Genomic DNA, 22,001 nt, shown 5'->3' with positions numbered 1-22,001 from the left:
ATAGATGACTTCTTCAGGAGAAACAACAGGGGTGGTTGAGGGCTGTGGTGGTTCTCCTGAGATTTTTCTAGAGTGGAAGATGTATTAGCTAGGAACACTGAAGTTTGGTTTTGTAAGAATGTTACTCTGTGAAGGGCTTTAAAACCACAGAGGTTACACGAGAGGAGGAAGGGAAGAGAAACCTGAGATGGTTGCTGCTGGTGGATAAAGACTCATGGAAAGCCAGGGGTCCTGGGTCTCTAAATATGGGACTTGAATTTTGATTTTGATTTTCAGAGAAAAAAAAGTTTTTTAACCTCTGGTGAGACTAAAAAAATTTAAAAAAACTTTTCCTTTTAATTTACTCTCTTATTTTTAAAGCTCATGGCTTCACTGTAAAGGTTTTAAACCATCAAATATCCTATCTATAAATTGGTGACTTTATCTCCCCATAAGTGTTATTAGCAATTTAGAAACCACATGAGTAACCATGATGAAGTTGACAAATCCCACAAGAAAGAGGTGATGATAGAACGGCACTGGCCTCCCCAGCTGAACATTGTCAGTTGAAGTACTGGCATCCAAGAGTATCCCATCTACTTAAGTGCAAGCACCCACTTTCTACAGGGTGTTCAGAGAAATGTCTCAGCATGGAGAACAGTAACACTTAGCGTGGGATGTCAGCACGCTGAAGCTTTGATTTGTATTCAGTCGAGGGTAACCTACTCATCTCATCTTAGGATATGTGCAAAAAAACAGACAAAGAGCCAATAAAAGATTAATAGAATCGTCATTAAACAAAACCAAACCAGCTCCAGATGCACCTGAGACAGGAGGAACATGTGGTGAACATCAGGAGGGAGCCAGGGGAACTGTGGAGATTCTGCAGCTCACGGATTTGTTTTGCAAGGCCTCTACTCCCTTACCTAGATTTGGCATAGCAAATGAAGTAAAAGGAAGGGTTTAACAGACTCCTGGCAAATAAAAGAAAGGGGAGAGTCCTGGAACATTCCAGCCAACTCACTCCTCCCTACATCCAAGAGTATTGTGTATTTGGTCTCTCATTTCACCCTTTAAGAATGGTTGTGTCTAAGAGTTTTTTAAAGAGATGTTTCTTTAATGGAGTGTACGGTCTTACTGGGCATCCACCAAAAAGATGTATGGAGATTCTGCTACACTTTATTCCATATCATGTTACAAGAAAACAACAGTGACAGTTGACAAACCATTACATCTTTCATAATACAGACAAATTACAATCAGTAACAAATATGCAACATGTATTATTCCATTCTCCTTACTATGTCTCACTTTGAAGTATAATAGTTTTCTGAATGATGCTAGCACATCTCGTAGGTACCAAACCCCTGTTCCAAAGTACACATCTCAGTGTAACATACAAAAAAAAAAAAAAAAGAAATAAGAAAAACAAAAAATCCACTTCTGACTAGAGAATGTAGATTTTACATGTGCCTCTAAAATATGCTATTGTGAGGAGGAGGAATGAGAAAGGGAGATTGTTTAGTTTATTTGAGTCGTGTGTGCGTGTGTGTGCATGTGTGTGGTGTATGAGAAAACTGCAAGGCAGTAACATATACAGTTTCCTCCGTCTACCAGCCAGTAAGGGAGAAGGAAGTTCTGCACAATTATGTTGCACGTTCCTATGTATAGGGGGTAAGCAATATTCTACCCCAGTATGTACAGCCTAAACATCCTCTTATATAACAAAGATTACAAAACCAATAATATTCACAGGTGAGTATCTTATACAGAAGCATAACCTACGGTACTGATTAAACTGGCTGTCATATACACACTGAGGAAAGGATACCAAGAGGACTTGCTTTCTCTGCAAGTCTGGAGGCTCCCCTGGAAACTTTTCTAATCACTCTTGGGAGGTAGAAAGACCTTCTCACCCTTGCATCTGTGGATGGACAGCCACCCCTATCTTACACTCCCTATTTTTTGCTGAGCATTGCAAAAACTTTTTTTTTAATGTCCTATGTATCTTGTATTTTTAAGTCAACAAAACTGTTCAAGAAAATGGAAATGAAGTCCCAAATCTCCTTGCAGAGTTCTACGTGTGCAATGATGCTATGTTGATATAATCACCATGCTAAGGTGTTCTTACTGTTCCAGCTGCTTGGATTGAAGCTATTCCTTCATATAAAAATAATCTCACAGAACATTCCAGTGGTTTCTCTGTAGAATAATAAATCTGCTAATGAACACGGTCTGTAATGACTTTTGTGACTGATTTAAACATGAAAACCTCAGAGAGGGGAGGAGGGAAAAGAAGGGAAGAGAGACTATGATTGCAAATGGGAGCAGCAAAGAGAGAGAGAGAGAGAGAAACCACACTTTGGATTTTTTGTATCAGTGGCGAGGATGGGGAGTGGAAAAACTCCTAAACACAACTTTCTGAAAAGTATTTTTTTTTCCTCCACTGAGTAGTATTATATTTCATTTCTGAGAAGATGCCTGTGACAGGGACATATATCTCTGAATGACCCTAAGGTTCTAACTGAAGTCTTTCCACATTCAATCTTTTCAAATTAGAAAGTTTATTTAAATGGCAAGATTTAATTATCAGTTGCTCTTGATTTAAATTTAGTAGAGTATGAAAGTTATGCCTCTCCCTCAAATGAACGATTCAAAACAAATCATAGAAAAAGCAGTTTTTGATTGCATGTAAAGTTTTCTGCCCATTTTTACTTAAAAAAAATCCTTATTTAAGTATATTCTAAATCATAATACTCCTAAAGACTTCCCGTGGGTTGGAATGTATGAAAGAAGAATGGGAAGGGTTTCTAGGTAGGAAACAGTAAACATTCTAGCCTGGGGTAACTTTTACTCTCTTGAAAATCAATCAGTTAAGAATTCCTCACTTAGCAGTTACTATAAGCTTGCAATGAATGTGACATCTGCCCAGGAAGAAGTGTGATCCTGACGTAGATCTCACACCCACTCCAGGAAGGATTCTCATGTTTAGCAATTCTGGGTCCAAGCTCCCAGGTATATTGGGTTTGACTATAGAAAAGCTTTTCCCTCACCCAACTCTCAGAGAAAGTGCTTGTCCAACTGGCTCATAATTCCTAGTCCTGATCCTAAAAAGTATGACATCTTTCAAGCACTCCTTCCTTCCAACAGGAAAATGTAAAACCATGTGCAGGAAAGTATTTATGGGAATTTGTGTCCTGAGAAACTATGTTTCAGGCTTTAGATGAAGTTCCCTAAGTGCCCCCTTGGCCTCAGTGTTATCTGGGAATCTGCAGTGAGGCAACCCCACTGGGAGCCGGCCTGAATCAGGCGGCTTTACCTCCGGATCAAAGTGCACGCCTGCCCCGTCCACTTTTCCTTCAGTTTTCACATGCTAGCATTCATTCTCTGAGGTCCCTCAACTCCTTAAACAAGGGAAGCTGGACCTTGCTTTTTCCTTTTTCCATCTTTAAAGCAAGACTCCTGCATTATTCCAAAAGCCTGCATTTGAACAGCTATTCCAGGAGACTGTTTAAGGTAAGGTACCCAGAGACATCTTCCGATCAGCTTGGAACGTCTTAAAAAAAGTAACTGAAAATGCTTTGGTGTGAATGAGCTAACCTGTAACTCTGGATAACTCTGTAGTTGCTTTTTTACACGTTAACCAGCAAACGCTGCTTCAAGGCTCCGCCAGCAAATACATTCTTTTGGACCCAACGTTCTAAACATTCTGTTCCTCGCTCTTTTCTGCATTTAGAAAATACTCACAAGGTGTAACAGAGCAGATGGAAAAATATGATGTCAACAAGACCCAGAAAACATGTAAAAGGTCACCTCAATCTCCAGAGCTTAAAAACTAAGCAAGCAATTTATCCCTGTCTTTGTACTTAATGACTGAGATTTTTTTTCTTCGCTTCCAGCTGACTCTGAAAACAGTCATGTGGCTTGACAATGCAGATTATGATATCCTATGTAAATGTGCCATTGTGTCGTAGAAAAAAAACCCACATATGCAAATGTCCTCAACAGGTACAATAGGTAGGGTCCCACGGCCAGGGACCGAGTTGTCAAGTCAGTCAGAGAATATGGGTTTGCTTTAGCTAAACATTTCCTTCCTAGTGGCTGCAAAATGTACAGTGCTCTCAAAGAAAACACACATTGTTTTATGCCACTATGTGGCTTTCATGTAGAGACATTACTGAAGAAGTGTGAACACCAAATGTGTTGTCTTAATGTATTTAAGACATGGCTGGTGAAAGCATAAAAATCTTTGCAGGGATGCTGTGGAAATCAAACAAAATCAAACACAAAAGACTGAAGAGAATACATGCCATGTATCAGTAAGCAAAGCTTAATCTTCACATAGTTCTTGGAAATCACAAGGTATCCAAATTCGTGCAAGGTTTTAAATAAACTGCAGAGAAAACAGGGTCTTGCCAGCTTCAATTTTCTTGTAAGAGAAATCCACCGCCAGGAGGGGAAGGAAACTGATCCATGATTTCCTTCGTATTATCGGCCACTTCATTAATTTTTTTTTTCTTTTCTTTCCAGAACAATGACAACTTAATCCTGGAGGGAAGAAAAGAGAAAACTGTTACGTTAAAACAAAACTAAACCAACAAAAAAAACCTGAAATCATGCATTTTCCTAAATTACATAAGACATATAAAAATTGGTCAGGCTAAATGGAGTCCATCCATTTTCTCCACAGTGACCCCAAGTTCATATATCTGAGGCAGCAGAGTCTCCTTAACTAAAGCAATCCTTATAAGAGATATAAAAATGTTCTGAGTGTCTTTCCCTTCAAGGAATTTAACTCCATCGATTTAAATGGTCTAACCTTCTCTTGGATTATTTAGAGAGAAATTCAGCAAATCTCCTTCACCAAATCAGTAGTGATATTGGTCTTAATTCAGTGCCTGTAGCATCATATGGACCACTAAAAGGACATAATGCCGTGTTCATTTTTATGAACATGAAATAGAAAAACAGATCCATATGTGCTCTGAAAAAAAAAAAAAAATCCAGCTGTATGTAATCCCTCAGTTGCCTATTTCCAGACCTAATTTCAGCAGGAGGAAATTGGGCAGCATGACCCGCACTGGCAGCCTCTTCCCATCACCTTGCACATGACTGGAGTAGATGTCAAACGTTTCCAATGGTGCCTGCTTAAAACGCAGTAACTACTTCCAGGTGAACAGGTTAGGAGGAAGTAGGTTTTTTTTTTTAGGAAGGTTCACTCTGATCCTCTCCACACTTTTTTTTTTTTTTAGCCTTTAAGCATTGGGTCCCTAGGATGGGAAAAGAATGTCTTGCCAGAAGGGTGAAAAGAAATGCTGCCAGGTTCAAGTTGCACAGCCAAGGAACTCCTTGCATCAGCTCCATCATGTCCCAGAATCAACTCATCATCTAGACTTGAAAGCTTTAGGCCACTGAGACCTAGTTAGGCTTCTGGTCTCCATCTACAGTGCCACGCTATCATCTCCCTGGACACAGAGGGAACCTGGGATAAAGCCTGACCCCATTAAGCTTTGGCCTTCTGCTCACAGTGTGGTCCAATCTCCTGCTGCTCACGTAGGCTGCAGCACTGAGGGCGTCACTCCTGCACAGCAGCCACCTGGCAATACCTCGACCAAAAGAGCAAAAGGTTCCAATCTTACAGTTAAACATCAGTTAAACAGCATTCTTCTGCCCTCTACTCATTTCCCCACTTAACTATGGAGATTTTTTAGAATGTTAACCGGCTGTTCCTGAGAGTTCTCTATCTTCAATGACTAAACCGAAAGTAAATAAAAGCCCTTAAGTCTCTGGGAAAGGTCTGGGGATAAGGGGACCATACAAAGCCCTTTGCTGCCACTGAGTCCCAAGTTCTCAGGTGTTGCCTTAAATATCTGCTGCTCCTGGGCCAGTCTCTGTGTGGCTCACTTGGCCATACTTCACGCCTACCAGGTTACCCAGATATGCCTTTATCAAACCTTCAAGAAGTCACCGTGCTGGCAAAATTAATATATAGGAACAAACCCCATAGACCCCATCCACCCTTGCTCTTCCAGAGAAATCAAGAAAAGCCACCTGTTGTTATACCTGAGCTCTTGTTCAAGCGCACATTCTGATTTGGGAACTGACATCTTTCCCCAGGCCCCTGATGCCAAGGAGACACTTGTTCCCACAGTGTTGCAAGCACACCTGCCCACAGCCATCTCCATACATTCCCTGATCCCACTACCAACCTCAACATTTTAATTAAAGGGATGACAAACATGCCATATCTCTTCCATATGCCTTAAACAGCAGCTGAGATTCCAGCTCCTCCAGGAACCTGTGCACCCTGGCCAAAGGGTTGCTGTGGCCGATACCTGCCAGCCTGGGTATGGAGCTCCTATGATTAAACCTGGAAGATGCAGTCATATACGCTCTTGGTTAAACTCGGTTTTGTTGACCGCTGTACCCCCAGAGCATAGCCCAGGCCTGGCTCAGGTACTCAGTAAATTGTTGTTGAATGAATGGGAAGGGGAAAGGTAGAATGTGAAAACCTGGGAGTGGAACATGTTTCCAGATGTAGAGGTTCCCTGGAGGCACATCTGCCGAGGGCCAGCTCAACACCTGTGCTCTGGCTATTCCTGCAATTGCCAGCACAGGGCAGGCCAACCACAAATACGCCATTGGCTAAGGATGCTGAGTATGATGAACACTTTCCTGGAGGCCAAACATGTTTCATTTTGTTTGTTAGTTTTTACTACATGACATTCCACTTGAAAGGAAGGATTTGATATCCAGTAAAAAAAAAAAAAAAAAAGTTTTTTTTTTTATATGTGTTTTTATGTAACAAATAATTTTGTTGTTAAAATAGCCCATGGCCTGTTACTGTTCCATTGGGTTGATTTAATTAAGACTTTTATTTAGCCACTGATGGTGTGCATCCTGGCCTTTCTCCTGATTCTCTGATTGTAATCTCTAGGAGCACCTCACATACATACTCTAGGATATAAGCAGAATTGGATAATAAAGGATAGATAATGATACTGGGATAATAAATGGTGAACACAGTGATTATGGTAAGTCCCTTACTTGGGTTTGGGCTCAGACATTTAACAGAAGGAGCCAATAATAAGAAAAAGGCAGTGTCAATGAGAGCTAAGATTTTTTCCAATCTCTCTGAGATGACTCCAAATAGCCTAAATTGTGCCACCCACCCTGCTTGGTATGGTTCACCAGCAGCACGGGGTGTCCTTTCTCCTCCTTCGGGCAGCATTGGCATCAGCTTCAGCTCTCACGGAGTGCATATAAGCCATTTAAAATTTAAAATCAACATGTAATACATCTGATGGAGATCTAGGTGGAAGGAGAGGGTATGCCACATTCAAGGGGTGTGAAATGTAATATCCATGTAAATCTTCCCCTTGTATTCAATTAATAGTTAAAATACACTGCATACACAATACAAATGAACAGCGAGTATGAATTATAAGCTCAGCTATGTGCACATCCACTCATAGGTATACAAATCATAAGATTAATGGATGCCATTTTTATCTTGCTTTCTGCTTTTACAATGTTCTTTCTCTAGAAATGAATGTTTTAAACCAGAAATTGGATTTTATTGATAAAATCCTTATTCAGAAATATCTACATAGAGCTTCTCAGCTATAAATATTAATTAATTGGATTGCTGGTACCCATAATGCAACTTTGTTCTGACCCATGTGCCCTATGAACTAGATATTTTTTGGATTCAATTTTCTTAAAACCAACTGTCAGCATCATGTGATGGAGGAGATGAAAAATGAAAATGAGCAGTCCCGCTGTGCAGGTGGGTGACCTGTGGGAGAGAGTCTGCCTGGTAGGATTTTTACAGGAACCATCAGACACAGACCAATTGATTAGATCATCTCATACCCGCCACCAACTAGGCTCAAGAGACTAATTAGAGAGAGTACTGCCTGCGCAGGCACCCCATTGACACCTAATTTGCTCAGCCAAAGCCTTTGGGGAAAATGTATTATCTCTGCAGCTGCACTTCATGCATTTCTGATTCGAGGCATAAGCAAGGAGTGCTTCATCACTCTTTTGAGCAAACTGAATGTAGAAGCCCTTATGTGCTAAACGCAAGCAAACAGACCAAATTAAAAACGGGCTAGGCTCTTTCCAACTCCCTGTGTGCGCCCATTAAATCTGTGTGTACACACACACACCCACATACCCACACACTCACCCCTACACACACATACACAGTTTACATGCTGGAGGGACAACAACTCCCAGGACCCCACTTGGGTGCTTCAATGTGATCAGATAGTCTGTCTTGCTCTGGCCTACTTACCCACTCTAAGGTTTTGAGGTTTTGTTTGTTTTATTCTTTATTTTTTCTGCTATACTACCCCTCCTCAAATTATTATTTTTTTTACAAAAGAGTTATTTTTACAGGGAGACTATGACTCATTTTTTTCCCTTTCTAAGCCTCGCTGGAGAGAAGTTAATTCTGTTGGTTCCAAATTAAAACAACTCTAGGTTTTCCTTTCATTGCGTAAACGTTGAACAGGATATTCACTAGGATGGACAAGAGGCTGTAGGGTAATCCACTCGTTTCTGTTTGAGAGACATCTTTGTAAAGATGCCTAACAAAGAGGGAAGAAATATTAAAATTGGGACAGATAGAAAGCTACCTCACCACAGCAAAGACAGCATAGGATGATAAAAAAGTTTTCTTCGATAAAAACAATTTCTATCATTTGACCAAGATTAGCTTTATCTGTTTCTAACACAGAATAAAGCAAATTCTCAACCTCCTTCTCCTGTTATAAGGAGGCATTTAAAGACAGGTACCTAATTACTTACATGCTTTTAAAAAAAGGGGGGTGGGGGAAGGACAATATGGAAGAATTGGGGTATCTTTTTGTCAAATCTAGTGGCTACAGGGCATGGATTTCCATAATGCTGGAATTAAAAAAAAAAAAAAAAGAACTTGCTCACGGCGGTGTTCTCGAGTGGATTTGCTGATTTTATGCCTTTCCCTGCACATGTTGGATGAATTATTTTATCCACATGTTCTGGGGTATTACAATTCTGCTTTGTAATTTTTCACATTTACCTCGTCCTTATGAATTTAATGAAGGCTCTTTTATCATTTTAGCTGTCTACTTTCTAAGCCAGCATTCGAACATGGCCTAAACTGGGCATCCAGACAGAAGGTCCTGTACATCTGAGTGAATGGCTCTCTGAAGGTATACAGAGAGTGGCTGCAGGGCAGATGCTGAGAACAGCTAGAAAATCAGGGCCTTTACTGAAATGTATCACGGATAACCATTTAAAGGGTTTATTCTCCTTTTCTAGAAAACAAAAGTCCAGAAAACTTTCCCTTCCCAAATACCATATTTATAATATTTCGTGTGAAAAATGTCCAGGAAAAAAAAAACCTATAAGCTGTGTCACTTTTCGATTATGATTTTCCTAAAATACTAACAAAAACAAATCTTTTGTACCACATTCACTCTCAAGCAGCGTGATACTGTAGGTAATCAATTAAGTCCACAAGTAAGACTGCTAAATCCCAAAAAAAAGCACCTAGGAAAATAGACGTTCCTCTGAAGTACACATACCATACATGTATGCCTGTGTTTGTGTATGTATAGACACATATACTCACATTTTATACTGTAGATTGATATTCAAAATGGTAAGTTTTAAACTTTATACTGTATTCAAAAATTCTGGAGACAGCTTAATTTTCTCACTTTTTTGAGGGTGTTTAGTGATGTTATGATTTGGCTAGAAATATGAGTTTTCTTTTAGCACCTCTGAAATCAGTGTTTCCCAGGTATTCTGACACTGCACTGAGGCTCCTTGGGTGGGTGGGGTGGGGGGGGGGCACATAGGGAGAAATGGAACGAAACAGAAGTAGAAAATTAGTTAAACCTACTTCTGTAACTTATTTCTGATTTATGATAATCATGCTTCTTCCTCCCAGAAGAAAACACATCTTTGAGGCCAGCAAGGGAATAGTAATTAAAATGAATGAGGAGATAGACATGCTTTGTTTTAAGCTTAACAGAAGGTTCACCATTCAACATAGTCCAAATCCTTTAAGTTGAAAGCTGTTTGGTAACACCCATATGGATGCACAATGCACTAATTGCAGCAACTTTCACATTTTAAGCTTCATGCCAAAGTGGTTATTTTAATTAAAAATTTTTAGGCAAAGCTATGTCTAATATTTCAAAACAATGCATTTCTCATAAGAGGGGACCGACTTAACATATCATTGTAATAATCATCATTATCAACAAACACTTACTGAAATCCTCATTAAAGACCAGGCATTATATAATGTGTAATTAGCCATGATTGAAAGAATGCTCTATTTTAATGGCTTGACTGTTTAGTAAATCAGATTTATGTAAATGCAAAACATTGGTTATATTTAGACACATGTAGACTAAAGAATGGCAATTCTGAGAGTATTTCCTGTCACGGCGAAAGCCACAAAAAGTGCACGGAAGATACTGATCTGGCTTTCTCTCAGTACCACCAAGACATAGTCTTGTTTTTTTAAATATATAATTTAAGAAATTTATATATATATGTATATATAAACCCATTGCAACTGAGTCGATTCTGACTCATAGCGACCCTACAGGACAGAGTAGACCTGCCCCACAGGGTTTCTAAGGAGTGGCTGGTGGATTTGAACTGTTGACCTTTTGGTTAGCAGCCTGAGCTCTTAACCATAGTCATCAGGGCTCATATATATATATATATATGAGCTGCCATCAAATCAATTCCAACTCATAGCAAGCCTATAGGATAGAGTAGAACTACCCCATAGCGTTTCCAAGGAGCAGCTGGTGGATTCAAACTCCCAGCCTTTAGGTTAGCAGCTGAACTTTTAACCACTGCACCACGAGGCCTCCTGCACACACATGCGTGCACGCGCACATGCGCGTGCGCACACACACACACACACACACACACTGTGAGGTTGGAAAAAACTCACTAAAATGGTTTTACTGACAATGTTAAGAATAAAAGGTGGCTCATTTTTTTCAAGGTTTTCATATTATTCGAAGGTTTATTTGCTCAGCATACCTTTACAACTGACTGGCTCCCAAGTAGGCATAAGTTAATTAAATAGAATTCTGACCCTTTAACTCTCCTTATACGTTAGTCTTACTAAACCATATTTAAACAAACCAAATACAAAGAGATATAACCCGGTGTTGTGTGCATTTTTTTACAGCTTAAGAAACACACACACAAATCTCATGAACCCACTTCTGAGTATTTAGCAGTCAAACATAAGGGCTCATGTCAAAGAAACATTAAAAGATCTGAGAGGAGATGTGGCTCCACTTTGGATAGACTTTTTCAAATTAAAATTTGTCGAGTATTATTGTCCCAAGTGTTAAAGCACAAGTTTCTGTGCTTAGAATATATGTGATTACCTACAATTCTGAACGTGTTTTGTGAATGTTTTTAAGTTTAAGTTTACGCAAAGCTAAAATGTGTCCATGTGGAAGGCGTACACAGAGTCACTGTACCAAAAAGAATTGGTTGACATTCAACCATTTCAGGAGGTAGCATATGATCAAAAACCAATGATATTGAAGGAAGAACTCCAGTTCTGTCTTGGAATTGTCTATTGTGCAATTTCTTCTTGGTTTTTTATACATTTTGCCCTTTCATCCAAAGTTCAGCAGCCTCAACCCTTCCATCAAGCTTCTACCTGTAAATTGTGCCAGTCTTTTTATTTTTAGTACTTTTTTGAGTGCTATGGTTACCAAATTAAATACATTTTGAGTGGGTCTGAACTTTACCTTTCCCATAAGCCCTGCAGTTTTTACTGTGTGATCTTGCTGAACGCAGGTAGGAGCACAGATACAATGTTATATAGAAATGTGTATTCTTGTGAACAGTTGCTGATACTGTCACAAGAGGACACATTGTGGGCACTACTACAGCACATTGTTTTCACAAGGAAATGTCTGTAGATAGTGAGGAGGGTCCAACAAGGCCCTGCTGAGGATGCAAGACGGCCAGCTCAGGTCCCCACCAGCTCACTGCATTATAGCTGCTTCACAACATGAACATGAACAGCACCTCAGCAAAATGACAAATTGCTGAAGGTTGATCCATGAAAGTTAATGCTCTACCTACATGTGAAGTCGTCTGATATGCATTCATTACAAAATTATAATTGGTTATTTTATAGTGTGTTGATACTGGTTATCTCACCACAACAAGTTGTCTGTAATGCTCAAGATAAGTTCTGAAAGACATAATTACTGAACATGTGTCTCATTTCGAGGAATAAATACTGGTATTTCATGCTCATGTAGCATTTTCCCCTATTCAAAATACATTCCCATTTATTCTCCTAATTAATGAAAGTGCTTGAAAAAGAGGACCATGACTGTAAGGAGAGAGAAGATTTTATAAACTGTAATTTTTAAAAATAATTCTTGTCCTTTTAGTCACCTATTAAATGCCCTCTGGAATACCAGCAGTAGGAGGTATGTGGTGAGTTTAAACACCCATTCACTATAGGAACCACAACCTTTACAGGAACTAGAGATACCAACTGTCTTGGTTTGCCCATACTGAGGACATCCCTAGGATAAGGGACTTCCTGTTTAAAACCAGGGCAAACCAGGATGAGTTGGTCACTAGCAGGAATAACAGGATTAATGCGTAATGATATCCAAGTCTATCATAAAAACGGGGCCAGCAAGCTTGGCAGTTTGTTACATGAACTAAAGTGAAAAATATGCTGATGCTCCAATCTCAAAATGTGAGTCACAAAAGAATTACAAATATTAAACCCCAAGTAAGGCAAAGGGTTTGTTGAAATGAAGATGGGAACTAGGCCAGCAGCCTTCTCTCTTCTCAATCTCCCAGACTGTACAGGGACTTTCCACTTTTCTCCTTGGAAGAGACACAATCTTGACTCTGTGTTTTAGGCTTTCTTAAAAGGCTTTTTAAATTGAAATCATGGTAGATCACATCCTGCTCTAATGGGGTGGTTGTTCCTCACCTCAATTCTCAGCTGCATTTTCAATTAATTCTTCCGTTTAAATTTATACAAGCCTGTGTGGAGTGGCTTGGAGGAGATGGTTAAGGCCACTGTTCTCCAATGGCAGGAAGTGCAAAGGGTGCAGTGGACCACTGTCAGAAATGACCTCTGTTCCAGGCAGTGCGGGAGGACCCCAGCTATCAATTGGCCCACATAATTCAATTCAGGAAATATTTACTGAGCACCTATTTAAGCAAAGTGTGATGTTTAGGATTGAAGAGGAAAGTAATATAAAGACTACTAAAGCAAGTCCCACTGGTATTCTAGAACTGGCTTGAACTTGCTCAAGAGAGCTGAATGTTAAATTTTCAGGAATTTTGCAAGCTGGTTGTTAAATGCAGTCACCCTTGAAATCGGCCATAGTGGGAGTTTTTATTCCACAGGACGCAGGCAAGCATGATCAATCAGAGCTCCTCTATTTTCTTTCTAGATGGCTGGCTGTTAGCCATTTGCCAACACATCGCTGCTGTCCCTAAGGTGCTCAAGGATTTGGAGGCAGAGATGGCTGGGACAACAACTTTCTATAAGTCAAAAAGAAAAATATAAGTGCTATACAAGAGGCACCAATACAGCGGGGGAAGAAGTGGGCCTTGAAAGATAAGTAAATGTTAAATATGTAGAAAAGAGGGATGAGAGCATTCTCTACACAGCAAGGGCTCTGGGAAAGGGCTCCCAGTGCTGGGCAGCAGTGAGTGGTTTGTGGGGCAGGCACTATGTGCATGTCAGTATACAGATGAAGGAGAACCTGAAAGGGTAGCTGAAGGCAGTGAAGTGGAGGGCCTGAAATGACCTCCTCAGGAGTTTGGGCTTTATTGTATGCACTAAAGAGTGTTGGAAGCTTTTGAGCAGGGAAGTTCCATGTTCCAGTCCAAAGGTGCCAGTGTTCTTTCACGGAGATGTGTTCTCTAGCTGCTTCTGTGACGTCTGTGGATAAACTGGTGTCTCCTTCAAGATGTCATCAAATCAGGCGATGCAGCTGGCTCTTCAAATAACTACTGTGACTGCATATACTGTAGCAGATTTTGTACAATTTAATGTGAAAACATCTTCTCCTGCCTGTGTGGAATACTCAGAATGTTCTGGACTAATGATGACACAGAAACTAAGCTTCTTTCTAAGGACTGAATTTTTCAAAACTTAGCCCACGGGGGCAATTTGGACATTTCCAGGCACCAGAAATATGCCTTAGGCATTTGATGAATAGTTTGTTCACTTGTCTTTCTTATATTTGCCCATGCATTTAAAAGGAAAAAAAAAAAAAGAAGAAGATGCATTTGTAACTCCTAACTTTACTATTCCACTGTCCTTCATAACTCAAACATGATTTACTGCTTTTGATTAACACACAACCTCAGACAGGCTTCCTAATTGCAGCATTTGAAGTTCTAAAATACTATCAAGTCTTTTAAATAGCAGCTGCCATAAATCAGACAACATTGTCACTACACCTCTGTCTTTATTCACTGTGGTTGCATGTCTTGGACCAGCAGTTTCAGCTCATTAAAAATGTGAAGCCTGTAATGTCTGATGAATAAGACATTCACATCAACACAGTAGGTTTCCTCCTGGTATAAAACAATTAAAGTGCCAACAGCTCAGTGGTGTAGTGGCAGAGCAAAAACAGTGGTTGCAGGTCTGAGGTCAATCTCTTACTTCCATTGCCAGCAGAGCTAGAGAATGCCGTGAGAGTAGCCAGCACGCACCAGGCTCATGGGATTAAGGGCTGCTTCATGCTTTGTTAGTGTCCACTTGTGGCAGACTGAAACAAAAGTGCCAATGAAGTTCACTGAATCGAGCTCTTACTGTGAGAGTCCATGCAACACCCTCTTGCCTTGCCCCAAATCAGAATCCCACACACAGTGTGGTAGGTCAGGAATGCAGCGTCTTCTCTTCCACACCTGTGTGGCGGGGGTGGGGGGGTGGGGAGCACATCCGAGAAAGATCTTATTTCCTCTTCATATGGATGCTAAAGAACAAAGTCATGTCTGTCTGGGTTATGCTGTTTGTTTTCCAGTCTGCTGGTGTTAAAACTGCACCCTAAGCACCTATCACATCTCATAATGCTCCATTAAGTCCTTTTAAAAAATTCTGACTTTGAAGGCTGTTGTCATTTTGAAGGGGGGAAAAAAATGTAGTGACTTAGTCATTTTATGTTATCACAGAGGAAAAAAATCACAGGTCCATGTCAACATAATAATTAAATAGAATGTTTATTGTGCCAACTATACCAATGTGGGGGAAAAAAATCACACTTCTATAAGCTGTTTTGGTTTTGTTTCTTTTGCAATTTCTAGATTCAGTTGCTCTGCATGACATGTTATACATAATGAGCAAGGGTCTGAGATGCTAAAGTGGAAAAGCTCTATTGTTTTTTTTAATTAATAACCTCCTAAGTTTTAGTGCCAGAGTTTATGGAGTTCTTATATCAAATATTGAGTATTTTGGTCCATAGAGGGTCAGTGAAAAAGAGGAAGACCCTCAATGAGATGGACTAACATACTGGCTACAACAATGGGCTCAAACATAACAATTGTGAGGATGGTGCAGGACGAGGCAGTGTTTTGTTCTGTTGTACACAGCATTGCTATGAGTCGGAACCAACTTGATGGCACCTGACAATAACAGGATATAAAACCACTCATGCTTGGATTGACACAATAAAGCTAAATCTTGTCTCTGTCAGTACTTCCTTATTAATACAAATTCTAACAGACAGATTTTTAAGGACTGATGTACATCTAGTAAAATGGGAAAGAGAACGCAGCAACTCTTGTCTTTAGCTCTCTGGGATGTGGTTTGGATTGTCATGAAACTAAAAAGGTGGGTGATCAGATAAGAGAGACATATCTGAATCAGGCAGGATAGAGGGGAATTACTAAAATGAATGGTGTGAAATCAAGCACAGAAATATCTAGAGACACTTAGAAAACAACTGATGGCAAGAACAATTTTATGTTTGAACAGTGTTCAAACAAAACTGCAAACACTACTGAATTAGGAAAAGATACACAATGACAGCCACTGCTTAGAGGGCTACTTTGCTAAGCACTTCACATATATCATAGTAATTCCCTCTTGATCAAAAATTCTTTGCACTTGAAATTCTAAAATATGTCGATTGTCTTAGTCATCTAGTGCTGCTATAACAGAATATCACAAGAGGATGGCTTTAACAAAGAGAAATTTATTTCCTCACAGTAAAGCAGGCTAGAAGTCCAAATTCAGAGTGCCGGCTCTAAGGGAGTCTTTCTCTGCTGGTTCTGGAGGAAGGTCCTTGTCATCAATCTTCCCTTGATCTAGGAGCTTCTCCAGACAGGAACCTCAGGTCCAAAGGAAGGGCTCTACTCCTGCTGCTGCTTTATTGGTAGTATGAGGTCCCCATGTCTCTCTGCTCGTTTCTCTCTTTTGTATCTCAAAAGAGATTGGCTTAAGACACTATTTAATCTTGTAGATCTCATCAATATAACTGACACTTATCCATCTCATTAACATCATAGTGATAGAATTTATAACACATAGGCAAATCACATCAGATGGCAAAATGGTAGATAATCATACAATACTGGGAATCATGACATGATCAAGGTGACAGATATTTTTGGGGGATACAATTCAATCCATGACATAGATTTACCTCTTTGTACTCAAAGATTGCCTCCAAATTGAAATACTGAATATATTAAATTCTGAAACCAACTTCCATTCACTTCCTTCCACCCTTGTCCTGTCTGCTAAGCCACAAAACAGCTGTATGTACTCTAGATGTTACGATCACACGTTTTTCCAACATTTTATTGATATTTTCAAACACAAAGAAAAATCAAAGAATTGTACAATAAACACGCACATATTCACTGTGTAGATTCTACAGTTTACACTTTGAGATATTTGCTTGGTAACATATCTATCCATTCACTAGTCAATCCTATTATTTTAACACATTTCAAAGTAAGTTGCATGTATCTGTACACTTAACCCTTAACCATGCATACCACTAACTGGAGTCCAACAGATATTTATGTCTATGCACCATGTTTCCTTGAAGAGAGGTAAAGCCTGAAACATTCTAGCTGATGAAGGAGACTGCCACCAGGAGAAGCATGTAGGCTGTGGAGCCCTCTTTAGATGATCCGGAGATTGTGAGGAGCTGAGCGGAAGACTCCTCTTCCTGAACACAATTCTTCACCCCCTCTCCCTTCTTATCTATGGAAGTCGTTATCAGCATACCAATATTAATGCAGAATTATAGATAAATGGAAATTAATTCCCTAGTAATCATTTTTACTAATTGTTGTTGTTGTTAGGTGCCATAGAGTTGGTTTTGACTCGCAGCGACCCTATGTACAACAGAACAAAACATTGCCTGGTCCTGTGCCATCCTTAAAATCATTATGTTTGAGCCCATGGTTTCAGGCACTGTGTCAATCCATCTTGCTGAGGGCCTTCCTCTTTTTTGCTGGCCCTCTATTTTACCAAGCATTATGTCCTTCTCCATGGACTGATCCCTCCTGATAACATGTCTAAAGTATGTGAGACTAGCCTCGTTATCCTTGCTTCCAAGGAGAATTCTGGTCTTATTTCTTCCAACACAGGTTTGTTTGTTCTTTTTGGAGTCCACAGTATATTCAATATTCTGCCAACACCACAATTCAAAGGCGTCAGTTTTTCTTCAGTCTTCCTTATTCATGGTCCAGCTTTCGCATGCATATGAAGCAATTAAAAACACCACGTCTTGGGTCAGGCGTCTTGGGTTAGTTTTCTAACTCTAATTTACTAATTATAATACAGTAAATATCATTAATAATCATTTCACTTGGTATGCTGTCATATTCTTTGTGAAAATAAAAATCATTATACAGGCTTCTCATAGCTTTGTGCTTGACCTTCAACTTTTCAAACACAACATCAACCAAGAAATTCCAATTGATCTTAATATGGCCACCTGTGTTTTATCTCTCAGGAGGAGCTGTGAACAAATAATCTAAGCAGTTGGGAAGGATCTACTGTGCCACTGATCCTCACAGCAATCTTTCCAGGCAGGTGTTTTTATTCCCAGCTTATACCTGAGAAAACTCATGCTCAGAAATACATGTAGGAAAAGCACTTCCCATTCCTACTCTCTGGACAAAGCTTTGTTTTTCTTCTCAATAATTGTGTCTCTGTTTATCATCTGAAGATCAGTTCATGGTCTTCTAGCTGTTCTTCACAAACCGATTTGTCATCATTGTTCTTACCTTGGTTCTGCCATTTCAGAACTGTGGCGTACTTGGACTTGGCCTGGAAGCTTGGCGTTCTGATGATTCTTGCTCACTTTTATCTCCCTGATTAAAACTTATTTACACTTGTATGCTGTTCATCCTGGGCACATGAATTATTGCCAGGCCACCACCGTGTCCTGTCAGTTTGTTGTACTGTGGTGGCTTGCATGTTGCTATGACGTTGGAAGCTATGGCACCAGTATTTCAAATACTAGCAGGGTCACCCAGGGTGGACAGGTTTCAGTGGAGTTTCCAGACTGAGAAAGACCAGGGAGAAAGGCCTGGCAATCTACTTCTGAAAATTAGCCAATGAAAAACTCAGGGATCACAAGAGAACACTGTCTGACTTGCTTATTTTAGCTATGTCACCAGGAGGAATCAATTGCCAAAGGAGATGTTTTAGTTATCTAGTGCTGCCATAACAGATATAACACAAGTGTGTGGCTTTAACAAATGGAAATTTATTCTCTCATATGAGGCTAGCAGTCCGAATTAAGGCACCAGATCCCAGGGGATGCTTTCTCTCTCTGTCTACTGTGGGGGAAAGTCCTTGTCATCAATTTTCCCTTGGTCTAGTTGCTACTCAGCACAGGGACCCCAGGTCCAACGGACATGCTCCACTCCCACAGCTTTTTCTTGGTGGCATGAGGTCTCCATCCTCTCTGCTCAATTTTCTCTTTTATATCTCAAAAGAGATTGACTCAAGATACAACCTAATACTGTAGATCGAGTTCCATCTCATTAACATAACTGCCTCTAATCCTGCCTCAATAACATCATAGAGGTTAGGATTTACAACACATAGGATAATCACATCAGATTACAAAATGGTGGACAATACTGGAAACCATGGCCTAATTCAATCCATGACAGGAAGGTATTATGTTTGGTGAGACAGAGGGCCAGCTAGGGTGTGGGAGACCCTTGGTGAGATGTACTGGCACAACAGTTGAAATGATGGACTTGAACATGCTGGTAATTGTGAGGATGATTCAGGAGTGGGCAATGTTTTGTTCTGTTGTATATAAGGTTGCCATGAGTCAGAGTAGACTTGACGACAGCTAACAACAACAAGCCTTGCGAGGATTGAACCACCTCTGGTTACATGGTTTCTCTGTGTGACCTGCCTTGGTAGCACCAACATTCTAAGGACTGTGACTCTTTAGGAACCAGTTAAGATGGAAAAAGGAAAACATGGACTCAGGTATAAATCATGAATGCCCAATCGTATTCCAATCAGCCTACGGTTGCCATAGCAATCACACCGAACAGTCCCTCTGCCTTGCTCCTCCCATTGATCTGCTGGCTTGGGTGTTCAAGGTAATTTGCACAGTACTGCTTCAGTTCTCTGATCCACATAATTGTAATTTTATACTATTTAATCGTATAACATTTCCTCTCTGAACATTTAAAAAAAAAGAGAGAGATGGAGTTTCAAAATCGAAGTATATATACGTTTTCCAGTTGCAGTTTCCCACCTGATCAAATGCAACCAGTTCATTCCTCACTTCCCCTTTTTGGAGCTTGTGACTTTGCCTTACATTTCCGTTTCCCTTTTCTGCCCTTCCCTCAACACTCACACACACATAAACACTCCAGACACACCAGCCTTTGAATGTCTATCCATGATATTCTGAACATTCCGAAGATAAATTTTAAAAATATATATATAGGATCCTAAGCATTTTGCAGACTTGTAACCCTTCCATATATAAGCCAAAGTAGGGGGCATTTAAGAAAAAATGGAACTTGGTATAATAAAATCTAAACTTTTTGGTGCTTGCTTTCTTTTCTTTAACCCCTTTTCATTTCACATGTCTTCTTGCAAGTAATTAGGGAGGCTCCTTCACTTTACTTTCAAACGCCAGGAAAATAAGATGCTTTCTAGTGGTTCTGAGGGGACAGGGAACCTTGTCGTGACTGTTTTAGAGGCTTGTGAAACCAGGTGGCCATAGTGTTGCCGACACTGAATCAGTATGGGATCTTTACAATAAAGAATCAACAGGAGGGGCACAAAGGTCAAATGCAACACCTCAATGCCAACAGTGAGACCAGAAACCAGGGGCAATGCCAGGAACTGAGCAAAAAGATGGGGTTAAGTGACTGTTGGGTCATCTGTGTGGGGCAGACATCACACATCTGATGACACACAGGGGTGGCTAAGGAAGAGTTCACTCAGGCTGCAGTCTGCAGCCTTTGTTAGACCTAGAGTCTTCAGCAGTGTGGGACTCAATCTCTAGTTGGACATCAGACTATTAAAAGACATGGGCAGAAGATTCACTTTTGGAAACCAACGGAAGAGAATACGATAAGGTAATGAAACAAATACCACAGGCCATACAAGAAAACCCATTCTTTTATGCTCAGAATTGAATGATAGGACTGGATACACACGGTAAGTTTCACGGAATCTTATTTTTGCTTGTGTTTCTACCTTCCAGCAGTAGGATAGTTTCCAGATAATTTGGTAAAAAAAAAAAAAAAAAAATTGAGATTCTCATAGGAATATCACTCTCAGGTTCGGCAAATTGAACTTCATATAACTTGAATCTGAGTAAAATTCAAGAAATAATACTCTTTGAAATTATAAGGCATGAAATGTTATGCCTATTAAAAGGGATCTGAAAGGATACCCACCAACTATTAATAGGGACTACCTCTGGGATGAGGAACAGGATTTTTTGCAGGGTGGGGAACTTGAAGGTTTTACTAGACATTCTTTTGTGTTATTTGAATACTTTATAACAAGGAAGCATTTATGAATTACTTGTGCAATTATCACATGCAAAACATGTGATAACAACTGCTGATCCCATAACTGTAAGTGAGGTGGCAGCAGTACTTGGCAATTGCAATGAAAAACTAGACATGTTTGGTGTTTGGCTAAGCTGATCAGTGTTGTTTAGGGCTTTGTTAAAGATTCTTCCATTTTAAAATTGTTCAGAGAGGAAGGAAGAAGTGAAAAATCTTTCATGGTAACACTGTATATCCAAACAAGATTATTTTTTGTCATTACATCTATTGAAGGCATAAACGAATAACTGAAATAATTAGAAGGAAAAAAGACAGAATATGCTATCTCTACGCATCTACTACACACTCTGGTAATTACTCTGATAATTGCTAAATTAAAGATGAGCCCTTCAATTTTAACATGATTTTATTCTATCTGCTTATTTATAGAATTAAAACTAGGTTTGAATCATTTATTTCTAAATTGATAAAAAATTACCCAGTGTACGCAGCCACACCTTATTTTGAGATATGAGATTATGTTGGCAATAAAGCAAGCGAATTATTTTCCTAATCAAATGACTAGTTTTCCCATAACCATCTTATCTAATGAACACTAAGACAAATGATTTGAACTTGGTAATTTTTACTTAAAACTGTAACTAGAGATTCAGATCTTACTCTGAACAGCATAGTGGTGGCAGGTTTCTTATTATATCTGTCATCTATTTAGCCATCTATCCATGTACGCATCTATCACACTCATTCTCTACTTTGGTCCTGAGATTCTAGCTCTTAGGCTGGTGACCTCCAGGAGAGGCTGATAACTAGGAACAACTCCAAGGGATTACACACAAACACTGAGGGCTTAGTTTTGGCTGGATACTGCTTTCACTTGTTTAGCTTGGGAAAAAGTAGGCTCTAGACTCTCTCTACTACCTCTTCCAGTTTCCTCTCAATTCCTTTGAGGGCCAATTAACGCTTGC

General features: G+C 39.8%; 1 protein-coding gene across 2 annotated transcripts in view; it reads right to left on the bottom strand.

The window, feature by feature from the left end:
• Positions 1-1,154: 1,154 nt before the first annotated feature.
• Positions 1,155-22,001, bottom strand: part of CDK14 (cyclin dependent kinase 14) — a 693,252-nt gene continuing 672,405 nt past the window's right edge. For both annotated transcript variants that reach the window (XM_049893961.1, XM_049893962.1), the window contains one exon: positions 1,155-4,527. The gene's annotated coding sequence lies outside the window, so the exon portion shown is untranslated. The remainder of the gene's footprint in view (positions 4,528-22,001) is intronic.

Source organism: Elephas maximus, chromosome 8, assembly GCF_024166365.1.
Source record: "Elephas maximus indicus isolate mEleMax1 chromosome 8, mEleMax1 primary haplotype, whole genome shotgun sequence".
Taxonomy (NCBI): domain Eukaryota; kingdom Metazoa; phylum Chordata; class Mammalia; order Proboscidea; family Elephantidae; genus Elephas; species Elephas maximus.
This window is presented reverse-complemented; position numbering and strand designations above follow the sequence as displayed.